The sequence below is a fragment of the Schistocerca americana genome, chromosome 2, assembly GCF_021461395.2.
Source record: "Schistocerca americana isolate TAMUIC-IGC-003095 chromosome 2, iqSchAmer2.1, whole genome shotgun sequence".
NCBI lineage: Eukaryota > Metazoa > Arthropoda > Insecta > Orthoptera > Acrididae > Schistocerca > Schistocerca americana.
This window is the reverse complement of record NC_060120.1, coordinates 932,594,625-932,611,084: the sequence shown is the minus strand read 5'-3', so window position 1 is coordinate 932,611,084 and position 16,460 is coordinate 932,594,625. Positions and strand designations below refer to the sequence as shown.

Here is a 16,460-nt window from a genome sequence, read left to right as displayed (position 1 = left end):
CTATAGGGAGAGACGGGTCATATACAATATGTGCAAGAGCCAAGACGGAATAATAAGAGTGGACGACCAAGAACGAAGTTCTAGTATAAAAAAGGGTGTAAGACAAAGATGTAGCCTTTCGCACCCACTGTTAAATCTGTACATCGAGGAAGCATTGATGGAAATGAAAGAAAGGTTCAGGAGTGGAATTAAGATTCAAGGTGAAAGGATGTCAATGATACTACTCGCTGATCACATTGCTGTCTTGAGTGAAAGTGAAGAATTATATGATCTGAAGAATGGAATGGACAGTAATGAGTACAGAGTATGGACCGAGTAAATCGAAGAAAGACGAAGGTAATGAGAAGTAGCAGAAATGAGAGCACCGAGAAACTTATCAAGATTGATGGCGAAGTAGATGAAGTTAAGGAATTGTGCTACCTAGGCAGTAAAATAATCAATGACGGACGAAGCAAATAGGACTTCAAAAACAGACTAGCAATGGCAAAAAGGGCGTTCCTGGCTAAGAGAAGTTTACTAATATCAAATATCAGCTTCATTTTGAGGAAGAAATTTCTGAGAATGTACGTCTGGAATACAGCATTGTATGGTAGTGAAACATGGACTGTGGGAAAACTGAGACAGAACAGAATAGAAGCATTTGAGATTTGGTGCTATAGACGAATGTTGAAAATTAGATGGACTATTAAGGTAAGGAATGAGGAAGTTCTGCACAGAATGGTAGAGGAAAGGAATATATGAAAAACACTGATAAGGAGAAGGGACAGGATGATAGGACATCTGTTAAGACATGAGGGAATGCATTCCATGGTACTAGAGGGAGCTGCAAAGGGCAAAAACTGTAGAGGAAGACAGAGATTGGAATACATCCAGCAAATAATTGAGGACATCTGGTACAGGATAGGAATTCGTGGCGGGCCGCATCAAACCAGTCAGAAAACTGACGACCAAAAAACAATATGGGCCCCAGAGAGAGAACACAATGAATTTAATATTTCATTGAGCAGATGTATCAGCGACACGAGATCCCATAACATCATCCGCATACGCTCTTACCGAGAAAGTTTCTCCTAATATCTTCCAGCCACTTAATTGATCAGCAAGACGGCAAAGCAGAGGTTCTAAGAACAGGACAAAAACCTACATGGAGGGCGGGCTGTCCTGCGGTAAGCTCTGTCGGCTGGTGATCTGGGGAGTAAGTTGTCCATTCACTACGACAGATGCGTGAATATCAGTAAGAAGATTGGATAATACATGACACGCAGTGTGATTGAGATGGTCGCCTTGAGCACCTGCATCAAGAAGCCATGACTGACGCGGCCTTATTAAAAGCAAGGCTCCAGAGGCGGAAGTCGCTGCAACCACGGAGACTACGTAGCGACATTCCACTAAAGAAGCCAGAATCGTGTGCCTGGGCACACATCTTTGGTGGACAACAAGAATTTTCTCTGGCAATATTCACATAAACGGCTATTAACCACCCGGGCGACAGTTTTGCAATTGAAATTTAGTGCGATAGGGCAGAATTTATCAGTGTCTGGGCGTCCGGTTGTCTTCGTAATTAGAACGATTTTACCAACCTTGAAGGAGTCAGAAGTCAACTCCCCACCCCTATCATGTCATTTACCAGTGACGTTATGGTATCACCAATATTAAGCCAAAAATGTATGTAAAATTTCTTAGGAAACCGTAGAGTCTCTGAGATTTTTGAGATGGCGAATCAATAATAAGGCAATGTACATCATCGCAAGCAAAGTCACTGATAAAGTCGTTTAATGGGGAAGTAACCAAGCAATCAAGGAGAGGAGTAAAACCATCAGACACAGTCTTATCAGTAGCAGGGTCTTCATACAGGCTGGTAACGCAATTAGAGGTAGCTGTGGAAATGTCACGTTGGGATGTCAGTATGTGACCATCGTTTTGGGTAAGGGACGTAATACATGCTCGTTTGCGACGCGTCCGCAAGCGGAGGAGGTGATGCAAGAAGGTCAGTTCATCCTATAGGAAGGAGCGGGATTTCAATGGCACACTCTTTCCAGTTGTTGCCTCTAACTGAAGAAGTTTCACCTTAACATGGCGGACATCCATAATACGTAAGGGAGCTTGTCTGGCATAGTCAAAGTTGACGCAAGACGAAATAATAAAATTCCTGGGTCCGACGGAGATACCGCGCCCTCTCAGCGCCGTAGTGCATTAACGCTTTCCGGAGCAAAGGTTTGCTATGTCTGGCTACCATTCCATAAGAGAAGGAAAGGGTCCTGCGAACACAAGCTATGGGCTCAAACCTCTAGTACGATGATCTCGAAGGAGGAATCCTTTCAGAGGGATTGGTTCAATATTCATGTGAGACAATATAGTCTGACTGGTTGCGGCAGATGGTTTAAAGTTACAGCTAAGGTGTAGTGATTAGTGAAACAAGCCGGTATCACGTCTACATAAAGAGTCAGAAAGATATAAACGATCGAGTTGGCTGTTGAAAGTAGCTGTAAAATGCGTATTCCTGACGAGAGTGGCATATTGACAGAACCACCAATTTCGTATTTTCGAAGAACGCACCAAATCTTCTACTTCATTACCGAAATGAAAATTAGGGTTCTGATCAACAGGACGCAAAACAATTAAAATCTCAGCCTAACAGAAGGTTTTGCGGAGTTTTACGAAATAAATTTATACTCTTTATATAAACGCTCACTATCTGTGGAACTACCACATCTTCAAGAATCATAAACAAGAATTAAAAGGCCATTCACTTCTGTCATTTCTGTCACATAAATCACAGTTTACAAAACAACAGAGCATCGGCCATATCGTTTCATGGTTACCAATTTAATTTTGGCAGACAGTTACAGAAAACTAACCAAATGGGAAGTCACATGACCTGCGCCAGTGACAGCATTCCTGTTGGTATACCTCAAAAATGTTCATATATTCTTGTCTCTTCGCACATTCCTAGCGGCAGTAAGGTTAGTGGTGACACAATATTTTTATCTGTAATACCCTGAACACAAAAGAGATTGTCACTTGCAAGTTAAATCAGCCTGAATGAATACAAAAGTGGTGGAAACAACATTTGAGTCATCTATTCGATCCACAAATCGTTCTGCCATCTTAACAAAATAAAATCGATACTTGATAACTTAAATTATATCTCTAGGTTAGTATCGTCCATTGCGAATTTTTGAGTTCGTATCAGTATGGTTGACGACATATGGGAGGTTGTATCTGGCCGTGAGTCGTGCTCGGACTATGCCGTAAAACGGAACTACTCATGACACATTAATGCCCTTTACTCTGTCTCCTCATCTCACTACTAAGAGTTCGCATCGTCTCCCGAGCATCTTGCAAAGCAGCGACGGTCCAAGGAAGCCTCCAGGCGGCACAGTTTCTCTTATGAGACTGCGCGATTATAATTTCAAACAGCACAAAGCCGCTTATTCGTTCATGACAAACAAATACTAGAGAAATGCCCAGCCCCCTATCAGTGTGTCAGCGGTAGTTGTGACATAGTGTTGGCAAACGCTGTCTCACCGGTCGGTTAAGTCTGTCAAGCGTCTTTGCGTACGTTGAGCGACAACATATCCAGTCGAATACAGCCAGCGCACGTTCATGGTAGTCCCTCATATATCACAAGAGCTGCATAGCCGAAAACACTGATGTAAGACGATACTGACCATATCGACTTTGATCCGCTGCGGGAATCTGAACCTTAAGAGCAGGGGACCACCGCTCGGCGACGTTGCTTATGATAGTTTCATTAGGTCTCAACACAGCATTTATTTGCTCGGGAATTATTTTCAGAGAAAGTTCATAAAACTTAATTGTTCTAGTACCAAAGCAAGCATGGGTTACTTTATTCTCTTCAGTATTGCCATCAGAATGATTAATTGTTAAATTGTGTCCACAAAACTCAACAATTTGATTACAATTCTCAGCACTCTTTAACTTGACGAAAATGGTGATGCTGCATATCGATTGGTGCACTCTAGAGATGTCATCACTTGTTAACTTGACTGCCTCCTCTATGAATCTCTCCACTTCAAAAGAATTAGGTCTTGCGAAGGCATCATCATATGTACATTGCAAGGTATACTTCCATAGAGAGATTCTCTCATCACCACTTTCTACACTTAGTCGATTTGGTTACTGTGGTTACTTAGACGCAACGTCCCGGTTCGCGAGGTTCACGCCGGCAGAGTACCGAGTCCTCCCTCGGGCATGGATGTGTGTGTGTGTTGTCCTTAGGGTAAGTTAGTTTAAGTTAAATTAAGTAGTGTGTAAGCTTACGGACCGAAGACCTCAGCAGTTTGGTCCCATAAGATCTTACCACAAACTGTGAACGCGACAAGGCGTTAAACTCACCAGCGACAGCACTCTGGCGTTAAACTCACCAGCGACAGCACTCTTCCAGCATCAACGGTGATGTAAACGGAGCCACCCACACAGATCAGCCATCATAGCCAGGCTTGTGATATTGCACTACCATGATGCAAACAGCAACATTTCAGACGGGTCCTCCTTATTTTAATAGAACCTGGTAATGTCTACCACGCCACAGCAGTGGATTAGTTTTTAAAACAAAACACAAAAAATGAAATGTTGTGTTGTATCTGTCTCAGGATAGAAAGTACGGTTGTGAATAGCTAAAATACGGACAACAAAAACTCAGGCGCTTGACTCTCCATAGCAGTAACACATTTCGTCATTACATATACTTTGCACCATTTTTTATACTTTGACAAACTTGTTGTTTGCCACTGCAACTAGAACATGGGGATGGTCTCTCTTCTGTGGTGACAGGGATAAGTAGTAAAATAAGCAATTAGTAGATCAGGCACCCGATTCAGATAGCAATTTTCGGTGTCTGAATTGCAATGTAGTACATCACTGAAGTTGCCGAGACTGGCGGTGAGCATAACAGTGACATTTGGAAGGCGTTCCATCTATTTACCCGTTATTCAAGAGAAAATAACGGGGAAGCCACTGACGCCGATAAAAATTCATTTAAACGTAAGCGGGATGCAACATACTTTTCTCGCCGATAACTAGTGAGAGAAATTGTTAGCTGTCTAGATATTTAAATAAAAATATCACCCCAGTGCCGTGACCAGGATTCGAACCTGGGTTCTTGCGGCCACAACGCAATGTCCTAACCACTAGACTATCACAGCAGGCAACACCTAAGCTCTGGAGTAGGGTACAAGCGGTTTTTCTGCAGACGCAGTAGGACCACAGACCGTGGCTGTGACGTCACGAGCAGTTCTCTGGTGAGCCGCGGTGCTTTCTCCGGACCAGCACTGGTGGACGGGCAGAGCGTCACAGGATGCGGCTGACAGCGTTGCCTTTCCAATTTCCCTAAGTGAGTTGTTTCCAAAATGCACTTTAAAAACATAAAGAAAGAAGAAAATTAATACGGCAATGGTTACGCAGTGCCGCTTCAACCCGCTCCCTTACATTGAAAGCCTCTTAATCCTGTCTAAATTTAATCACTTACTGGTACGACCTCAATATTAATACCCTGAAAATATCCTTCTTCGTACAGAAAATATTCACTTTTGAGTGAGAAATAACGCCATCTGACTTGCTGGTGACACATTCGGAAGTAGGGAAAACACAGCGCCACGAGAAATTCGAGGGGACTTCAACAAGCTTGTAAGTACTGCAAAATTACGACCAACACGTCCAAACTTGCTAACACAGCTTACAAACGTATTGCGCCCTTTCTTACAGAGAAAATGCGTGCAATGGAAGTGTAGACTCCATATTCTAGAGTGCAACATTTATTCGTAAGAAGATTTTATCACAATCGTCACTCTCCAGATTCTGAGTATCAGCACGTGTCAAGTTCTTAGCAGCTCAGAACTACCCCCATACTTACTGAATAGGCAAGCAAAAGAAATAATAAATCTTACGCAGAAAACGGGAATATTACTCAAATGTCCTTGTGCCATAAGTTAGTAAATCCAGCACTGCAATGTATAATCTACCGATGTCAGCTTATCTGAATGAAGATTCCACTGAAGGAAGAACGCATTCTGTGAGTTGTGGTCGCATCAGCTACGAATTCAGATAAAGAACATGTAATCACATGCAGTTGGAACACGAAAACGTGATAAATTCATAAGTGTCTTCGAGATGTAAGATAATTAAAGAGAATATGAAATAGCTATTGACTGTTATTAATTAGACAAACACAACAAGTTAGTAATGCTGTTACATATGTCCCCATAGGAAACATATGTAATACAGTACCACATTACTTCAAACAAGAGAACAAAGGGAACCCTAGAACACCTTATATTCCCGTATTTACAGTAAATAAGAGGAATAATAACGTGAGCAATGACCTATACAAGTGGATAAATCAATGACAGACTTATATTGATCCTTGAAGATGGAAAAATGTGCCCGACTTTACCAACAGGTTTAACCTTGATCACACGGAAAGCACATGTACAGAGCTGATAATCACGTGTAGCAGCTCAGAAATTGCCTTTTCAGTAAACAAAAAACGGTAGACATCTTAAGTTAACAAGCAGAACCTTGAAAGTTGAAGGCATAGTCCACATGATGAGACCTATGCATCTAACCCCAGCACTCAGCGGAAAAGAACATGTTTCATCTCCGTCCGCATGCACAATTTAAAATGGCTCTGAGCACTATGGGACTCATGAACAATCTAAATCAAAACATTAGCACAAAGATAATATATGTGAAACCACTCTCAAACTGACAGCTTGCAACCATTTTGGTGGTTTATTTACGATGTATGTACCATAATGTGTGCACCAAAATACTTGTCCCTTATCAGTGCCAGCTTAAACTCGCACAGGACCCATAACACTGACAAATTTTGGTACTCCCTTCGGCAATAATATACTTTTTTTTAACGTAAAACTTAACTTCTATACAAAATATTATGTTACATATTTCGGCTTTAGCTTCCCCTTTAGAAGAAGTAAGCGTCTGCATCTTATAAATGAAACTTTTCTGGACCACATATATAGGGTGATTATAATTACACTTTCAAACCACTGTATAAATAACACAACTGGTCAGAATGACGTCAAATTGAGACGGAATGTTATTAGAAAGCGGGGAAAACGTATGGCAGAAGAAAAATAAATAGTTACAAAATGTAGCAATAGATGGCGTTGTTAGCATCATAATTTAATAGTGGTCGACTACAAATGACAAATGAATCATACAACAATGCCCAAGGTGTACGTTTGACGTTAAACAAACTGTACTGCTCAGTGTGCATGGGTGTACACATGTGATACTGTTAGTTACGTAAGCCCATCCAAGACAGCAAGTTCATATCAATCAAAATCAAATCTCATTATTGATTTCCGTGTGACTGGCGCAGTTTTCACTGAAAAGATGGATGGTGATTCGACTGATTTCTAGAAATGTTGCTCGCATTAAATCCATAAACTTCCTCATTCCTTCACACATCCCTCTCAATATCTGCAACAAAATAGTGTAAAACAGGAAGTAAAGCAGTTCCTTCCGTCGATACTATAAATTATAATCCCAAACAAGGTTTTTGCCTGCATGTTCGAGCTAATCTCAGGAAGTTCTGTCGAGGTTTTGATATATTTTCCACTAATAAATAGATTAATTCTCATAGAAAGTCTGTGTATATAATTCATTATCAATAATTAATGATAAGTGTTTCATATATTCCTTTTTATCTGTTCTGTATTTAACTGGCATTTCGAGTTACATTCGTGGCAATGATGGAATTTAAAAGCTAGTCAGTACAGAGGTGGGGCCATCTGGCGAGAAAAGTAGTAAAGTGAGAAGCCGCCAAAACTCTAGAGAACACCGAAGTTTGTCAGTATCTATACATAATATAAACTCTCACGCCATGTTTTTCTGCCTGTATGTGAAGTCTAATATCGGTAACTACTGTAAGGATCTTGCTGTGGTTTTCAGTAATAGACAGACTGATTGACGAGGAAGTTTTGTGTATGTCTCTTTCTTTCTCTCTTTCTTTCTTTCACTGGTGCCATGTCCCGCGCTGACACAGGGTCGGCATTGTTAGGAACGGATTTGGCAAGGTTATGATGAAGGGGTGGCCGGATGCCCTTCCCCCCGCCACCACGTACCCCCCGGGACGGAATTAGTGTACCCCTGCTGTCTGCGACTAGTGTAATTCATGGAATAGTGCGAACGTATTCAGATGTCTGCGAGTCGCGTAACTGAGGCGGAACGTGGGGACCAGCCCGGTATTCACCTGGCAGGATGTGGAAAACCACCTAAGAACCACATCCAGGCTGGCCGGCACACCGATCGGCGTCGGTAATCCGCCAGGCGGATTCGATTCGGGGTCGGTGCGCCTACCCGAGTCCAGGAAGCAGCGCATTAGCGCTCTCGGCTAACCTGGCGGATAAGTTTTGTGTATGTCACTTCTTATTATAAAAAGTCGTCCGGTCGTAGATACTTAGATCTGCCCAAGCGAAGCGGAGGAGGGGCGTTCGGAATTGTTAATTTTAATAATCATTGGTGTTTCTGATAGAAATTATAACATACAGTTATAAATAATTAACGAAATTCACTGCCGGCCGGAGTGGCCGTGCGGTTCTAGGCGCTCCAGTTTGGAACCGCGTGACCGCTACGGTCGCAGGTTCGAATCCTGCCTCGGGCATGGATGTGTGTGTTGTCCTTAGGTTAGTTAGGTTTAAGTAGTTCTAAGTTCTAGGGGACTGATGACCTCAGTCCCATAGTGCTTAGAGCCAATTGAACCGTTAGCTAGCACGGTTACTAACATCATCAGTAACCACGATAACATAACGCCCTTCAGGCTTAGATTACAGACACCGAATGACCAGGAAAAGTTCTAGGGGACTTATGACCTCAGCAGTTGAGTCCCACAGTGCTCAGAGACATTTGAATCGAAATTCACTAAACTGGAACACCACGGACTGTTTGCGAATTCTCTGCATAGCAATACTGTACCAAAAGTTTCAATACTGTCAAACCTTTGTACCGCGTTTTGGTTTTACATACATAAACATCATGCTGATGGTTTGCACGTGTATGAATTTGCTGCGCAGTGAAGTTAATACACAACAAATACCATTTCATAACATTAGGTTTTAAAAAATCCAATATTATTATATTCTCGTTTCTCATTGTTTTTGAGTATTAAAATCACGGACACCTTAATCACTTTCAGTATGTGGGAAGAGTGTCTTACCGCTGTTCCAGGTGTTTGCTGTCGATCGAGTTACCGGAATACTATTAAAGCACTGACTCGTACAGATTGTCTCTAAACTTATCACAGTTAATATGAAGCCATATGAAGTTTCGGACTTCGCGAGACACTCCGTAGGACTGAGTCACACACCAAAACGTGAACCCTAACCAGTGACAGCCTATCTACATTGAGCTTAGCGGAGGATGCAGGAAACCCAATAGTGTGTCATCCAGCGGGAGAAAATGGCACACTGGTGTATCAGAATGTTTTAAACACTGGAGTACGCAGGTGAACTTGAAACTTCAGAGGCAAACATACTGTAAAGCGACACTGACTTGACTTAAAACTTTCGAAAAATGCGTAAAAGAGGATAGCAGAGACAGCACTGAGTGAACTATATTCCCATTACGGTTAATGAAAACGGAATTCTGTATAGCGGCCCACATTTTAATAGCTTTTCTGTGAGTATATTTCAAGCGAGCTCTGGTAACAACGAAAGCAAACAATCTCGGTCGACGATGTTGTTATGGAAGTTCGTAGTAGGTACATAAACATTAACTGTGCCCATTGTTATCAGCGTCGCTGCCGTGATTTTATTACTTAGTTAAAAAAGAAAATTAAACTCATTCGGCCACTAATGGTGTTTTTTATTTTAATACACGATGCATTTCGTGCCGTTTAGGGGGGTGGGCTCACCTTCAGATGCCAAATTAGTTAATATTTTTTGTATTCAGGCTACCACTAGTCCTGTTAAGAGTACACTGGAGTGTTATATGGTGATATACTATAACGTAACGTAGCTACAATTTTTACAAAGTTAGATAAAAAAAGAGAATTACTTACTGTTTCCAGAAGGTGCAGCATACTTTATAGGTCCAGGATGTGTAAACCTCTTATCAGGCACACAAACTCTTACGTGGTGTCTTCTTTTTGTTACAGCCTTTTTTTCACCGCAGTAGCAGCTATATTAGTTGTATAGGTTGTGACGTTTCCTATCATTGCATCTCAAAAATGATTAAACTCTGAGCCCCCATAAATTATAATGACGGCACAGAGACAGGTAATAGATATCACCGATTACAACGATGTATTTAAAATGGCTACATCTCCTTCTAGAAGACGGGTCCCTGAGTTGACTTATGCCATGGTTCAAATGGCTCTGAACACTATGGGACTTAACTTCTGAGGTCATCAGTCCCCTAGAAGTTAGAACTACTTAAACCTAACTAACCTAAGGACATCACACACATCCATGCACGAGGTAGGATTCGAACCTGCGACCGTAGCGGTCGCGCGACTCCAGACTGTAGCGCCTAGAACCGACTTGTGCTATGTTCCAATTATTAATAAACAAATCGAAACATTAGTTCAAGCTACATGGTTTGTTGATAAACGTCGTTCACACTGTTCACAGACATCACAGTTCACACATATTGTTTCAGAGTTGCCTATTTCATTTTTACAGACAAGCACAGAAAACTACACAAATGGGAAGTCACACGACATTCCCCAATGACAACTTACCAACAACTGCTGTTGGTGTCTCTCAATCTCCCTCCTCATCTTCCCAGGGGAAGTAAGGTTACCAGGGACAAGCAATATTTTCATTACTGTTACTTCGAACACAAAAGAGACAGTCACTTGCAAAATAGATCTGTTTGGATGTAAAAGTGGTAGCAATAATATTTGAGCCATATATTCCATTCACAATTCTTTCTGCCCTCTCAGTAAAATAAAATAAATGTAATTTTTAGGTAATTTGAAATTATTGTAAAATGTTGTGTGAAGTGTCTCGCCTTAAAGCATTTGTTGTGCTGATTCCGGAAATCGACTTAGATTCCGTTTGACACCCATATTTCCATAGTTGTGGATAGCGAAAAATAATTTCGTTTATATTAATTCATCAGATGTATTTGCTGTCCATTACACTTAATGAGTAAAGCATGATCGTTTGTTCGCCAACATAACTTGAATGATTGATGTATCCGAAAACACCGTTTAACAGGATTTTGATGCTGCACTGTCGATTCCTTTCTCCATACGTGTAATTAGGCAGAGGACAAGATCCCCAGTGAATGCTACTACCCTCTACTCGGTTTATGGTAGCAAAATACGTGATAATGAATTCATCTGGTTACAGTATTGTTACAGAGATCTGAAAATATAGTATCAGAACATTCATTTGGTATCTACGTAATCATGAACAGTGAGCATTGTTGTGTTGATGTTAGAAACATGTCTTGAAACAGGAATTTACGTAATATCAAGTTAGTGTGGAATGAAAGTGTCTGCTGAGCAGTGTTGCGATCGACTTCGCTTCTATAATCGATACCTTAAATTATATCTCAATATTGGTACTCTCTATTGCGAATCGTTTAGCTTGTATCAACGTGGTTGACGAAATATGACAGCTTGTATTCGTTCCTGTCGGAAGGAACACTGCATCGTAATTCGGAACTGCAATATCGTCGTACCGGCGGTTAGGTAGGTGATCATAACATTCTGGCTGATCCGTGAATAAACCGTTTGTAATGCAAGGATTAGAGATTACACGTATTCTACTGACAAGGCACCTGGAGTCTATCCAATAAATTACCCTATGATATGCAACTTCCCAGCGGTATATAAAAAAACGTGCTGTGGCTATTTTTCGTACAATGTAGACAGAAAGCGGAATTCCTGCACAATGAACAACAGAAATTGTAGTGCCTTTAGCAAATCTCGATAACGATCCTTCAATAGCAGATGTATATCGTCCACTATCACTATTATCATATTGAGCAAAGACTTTGAATGCTTTCTGAAGCTGTGTGTGGCGATAGAAAAATAGTACAAATCTGCCATTACCACAGTATGGCTTTCGGAAAGGAAGCGGCACCCCTGACTATTTACAAACGTATTCTTGGATATGTCGTGTGCTTATGATCCTATTGACGTTTTCGTATTTTCGAAAAAGTTAAACTATATACGTGTTCCACATATCTGTCTTCGTTTTTAACTAAATTATTGACGTCGTAGAACAGTTTACATCAGACATCCAAATAACAGTTCATATGAATCCTTCTCAGTGCTGAAGAGAGTACCTAAAGTTGCTAATCTAAACCTCTTATGCAATATACCTGACCCTGTAATTCGTGTACTCCAATTCGTAATGATGCTTGCTTATATACCTCATATGTTTCCTTACGGCTATGTTGTTCAAGGATAACTAATGTACGAGGTTATCTATTATCTGACTGATCCTTGAGTATCTGTCTTATTCCATTATCTTCCGAACCTTCTATGGTCCTCTTTACACGAAAACATTGATCATAACCCACAAATACTTTTAGCAAGGGACCATTCACATTAAATATTCGGACAACCGTAAAGCTACTGGGCGGGGCTTCAGTTGGACTAAACACGTTGGTCACATTGCCGTGAAAACAGAAAAATGTCTAACGTTCAATAAGTCGCGTGTGGTGGGGCCCAACCTGACATTCTTTACCATCTTATACTACAGACTGATTGATGCGTAATCGACCGCAAACGTTTTCCTTTTTGAAACACGCCACAGAAGAAGAAAAAAAGGATAGAACCAGTGCACTTATCTGACTTCACAAAAAAATTCCGTGGCGCTTTATCCTTACTTGTGAATGTTATCTTAAAATAAATACTACGATTGTTGATTAAAAGTTTGCTTGCTGGTAGTCTAAGTTTCAACACTAGAATTCGTAGCCATTGAACATAAGAATTCGATGGCGAGAATATTCTGCAAAATTTGAGTGCGAGAAATCATACGAAGATGCCTACCTAGTTCCCTGTCTGTTTGAACATTCGTAATGGCAAGAATACTGTCTGAATTCAACATTGTGAATCATTAAAATTTTGAAGTGGTATATTGGCCCTGGAAAAACTCAATGTTTCCTTTTTTATTACTTAATTTTTCTTACCTGTTGCATAATGGAAAACCCGTCACATTGCTTTTTTGAAAGTGGTCACATTTTCTGAGCTACAACTAACTAGTGAGATGTGTCTGCTGCAGGGCGCTGCCTTTTTAAAAAAGGTGAAGATTATAACTCATACTTTGGCGTGGTCTTAGGATGCCGGCAATGACTAGGGATAATTTATATCATCAAATATAATTAATTTCCTGATTAGAGAAGTTCTATTTTGAAAAATTGTGTCTTTGGTTCTTAAACATTAATACACAAAAATTACAGTTCTTGAGTGGACAAACTAAGTAGTCTTCAACATCAAATTAGATCTTTTTAAAAATGCGGCTCGTAAAAATGAAATTAAATATTCAACAGTTACTCTTAGCCACAAATTCAAATTGGGCATTGTGGATGGGTGTTCATCTTTCCTTACACTCAATGTCTCAACCAATAATGCTTAACTACAAGGTACATCAAAGTACAAAATCTGAAATAAATTACCTCAAATTAAATCCTCCTCTATGAGTCATCTAAATAAATATATTAAATGATCCTTCTAAAAATGCTTCAATCTCTTTCCTCATCACAAATAATTAATCATTACATCAACTAACTCTACTTCTCAGAATATAACTGCAACTATGTGATTCGGCCTATATCTTACTACTACTCATGACATATATACCACTGCCGACTATTGTGTCTCCTCATCGCATGATTTAAAATACGCAGCACCACCGGTACACCTTGCAAAGCAGAGACGGTCCGAGCAAACATCCAGGCGACACAGCATCTCTGCTGAAACCGCACCTTATAATTTCAAACAGTACGAAGCCAATTATGTGTTCATGACATTCAAACACTAGAGAAAATCCCGTGAAATTATCTACAGCCTCCTATCACCATGTCAGCGGCAGCTGCGGCATAGTGTTTGGAACTGGTGCCTCACCTGTCGGTAACTGCGTCACGAGTCTTTGCGTGTACTGAGCGAGAACACGTCCAGCACAATACAGCAAGCGCACGTTCTTTGTTGCCCCTCATATATCATAAGAGCTTTATACCCGAAATTACTGACATAAGACGGTATTGACCCTATCGATTTTGATACGCTGCACATCACCGACAACGTGAAATTTATGAGCGGCGGAGCACGTTTCGGCGACGTTTCTTATAATAGTTCCGTGAGGCCTCAATACACTATTAATGTGCTCGACAGTTATTTCCAGCGGAAGTTCAAAAACACTAATTGTTCGAACAGCAAAACCAGCATGCGTTACTTTACCCTAACCAGTATTGCCATCAGAATGTTTAAGCCTTACACTACATCCACAGAATTCAACAACTAGATCACATTTCTCAGCATTCTTTAACATGAGGAAAACAGCACTGCTACAAATCGATTGGCGCACTGCAGTGATGTCAGCACCTGTTAACTTTACTAGCTCCTCCATGAATCTCTCAACTTCAAAGGAATTAGGTCTTAGGAAGACATTATAAAACGGAAACTGCAAGTTATCCTTCTTTAGAGAGATTCCACAATTACCAGTTTCTACAGTTAGAAGATGTGAGTAATTGTGAACGCGCTACGGTGTTGAACTCACCAGCAACCGCGCTCGGACAGCACCAGCAGTGATGTAAACGCAGTACACCCGCACAGTGCGGCAGTAGAAGTCAGACTGGTGAGACTGGTGATATTTCACTACCTTGATGATAACACGAACATTACACACGGATTCCCCTGATTTTAATATAATCTGGGCAGAAGGTACTTCAGATGATAGCACAGCAAACCAGAGGGATCATTTGTAGAACAGGAACAGATGAAATTAGGTATCGTATCTGTCTCAACACAGACAGTACGGACATTAAATAGTATTGTGTTTGGTTCTCCATAAAAGTGACATTTCGTCATTATATATGCTTCATATCATTTTTTACACGTTGAAAAACTCTGTCTGCCACTGCAACTACAACGTGAGTAGGGTATCTTTGGTGACAGGGGTAAATTGTAAACTGAGAAATTAGTCGATCAGTAACTCAACTCAGAGAGTAATTTTAGGTGTCTGAATTGCAATGTAGTAGATTGCTGTAGATGCCGAAACTGGTAGCGAGCTTCACAGTAACTTTTGGAAGGCATTCCCACTTTTTACCCGTTATTCAACAGAAGATAACGGGGAAGCCACTGATGCCGATAAAAATTCACTGGGACTTAAGCGGGGTGCAACATACTTTTGTTGTCGATAACAAGTGAGAGAAGTTGTTAGTTGTCTAGATATTTAAATAAAAATATCATCCCAATGCCGTGACCAGGATTCGAACCTGGGTTCTTGCGGCCACAACGCAATGTCCTAACCACTAGACTATCACGGCAGGCAACACCGAAGTCCTCGAGTAGGATACAAGCCGTTTTTCTGCAGACGCTGAAGGACCATTGACTGTGGCTGTGACGTCACGAGCAGTTCTCTGGTGAGCCACGGCGCTTTCTCAGCACCAGCACTGGTGGACAGGCAGAGCGTCACAGAATGCGGCTGACAGTGTTGCCTTTCCATTTTCCCTAAGTGAGTTGTTTCCAAAACGCGCTTTAAAAACATAAAGAGAGAGGAAAATTAGTACGGCAACTGTTACGTAGTGCCGATTCAATCCGCCCCCTTACATTGAAAGCCTCCAAATCCTGTCTAAATCTAATCACATACGTAACTGGTATGACGTCAGCGTTAATGCACCGAAAATTTCCACATTCGTTTACAAAATTCTCGCTTATGAATGAGAAATAACGCCACCTGACTTCTCCTGGCGAGATATTCAGAAGTAAGGAAAACATTCGTAGTTTTTAAATAACGAAAAATTTCGACGAGCAGGTTCGAACTTGCTCAGACAGCCTGAAAATTCTGTAGAGTCCAACACTTATTCGTAAGAAGATTTCATCACTATCGGCACTCTCCACATACTGAGCATCGGCACTTGTCTAGTTCTCAGCTGCTCAGAACTACCCCCATGATCACTGTTATAGGCACGCAAACAAATAATAAATGTTTAACAGAAAACGGGAGTATTACCCAAATGTCAATTTTGTGAAACCCTGTGCCACAAGCTAGTGGTCACGCATCGCACTGTATCACCTGCCGATGTCAGCTTACCTGAGTAAAGATCCCACTGAAGGCAGAACGTATTCTGTTAGTTGTGGTCGCATCAGTTACGAATTTAGATAAAGTCCACGTAATCACATGCAGTTTGAATATGAAAACCTGATAAATTCGTAAGTGGCTCCAGGCTGTGAAAATAATTGAAGAGAATATGAAGTGGCCTTTGATTAATATTAGATAAACACCAAGACTTAGTAA

The 16,460-nt window shown here is 40.9% G+C and overlaps 2 non-coding genes across 2 annotated transcripts; both read right to left on the bottom strand.

Annotated features, from left to right (window-relative positions):
• Nucleotides 1–5,096: 5,096 nt before the first annotated feature.
• Trnah-gug lies at nucleotides 5,097–5,168 on the bottom strand. The gene has a single exon. It is a non-coding gene; the product is annotated as a tRNA-His (tRNA).
• A 10,249-nt stretch (nucleotides 5,169–15,417) lies between these two features.
• On the bottom strand, nucleotides 15,418–15,489 carry Trnah-gug. Its single transcript has one exon. It is a non-coding gene; the product is annotated as a tRNA-His (tRNA).
• Nucleotides 15,490–16,460: the final 971 nt, after the last annotated feature.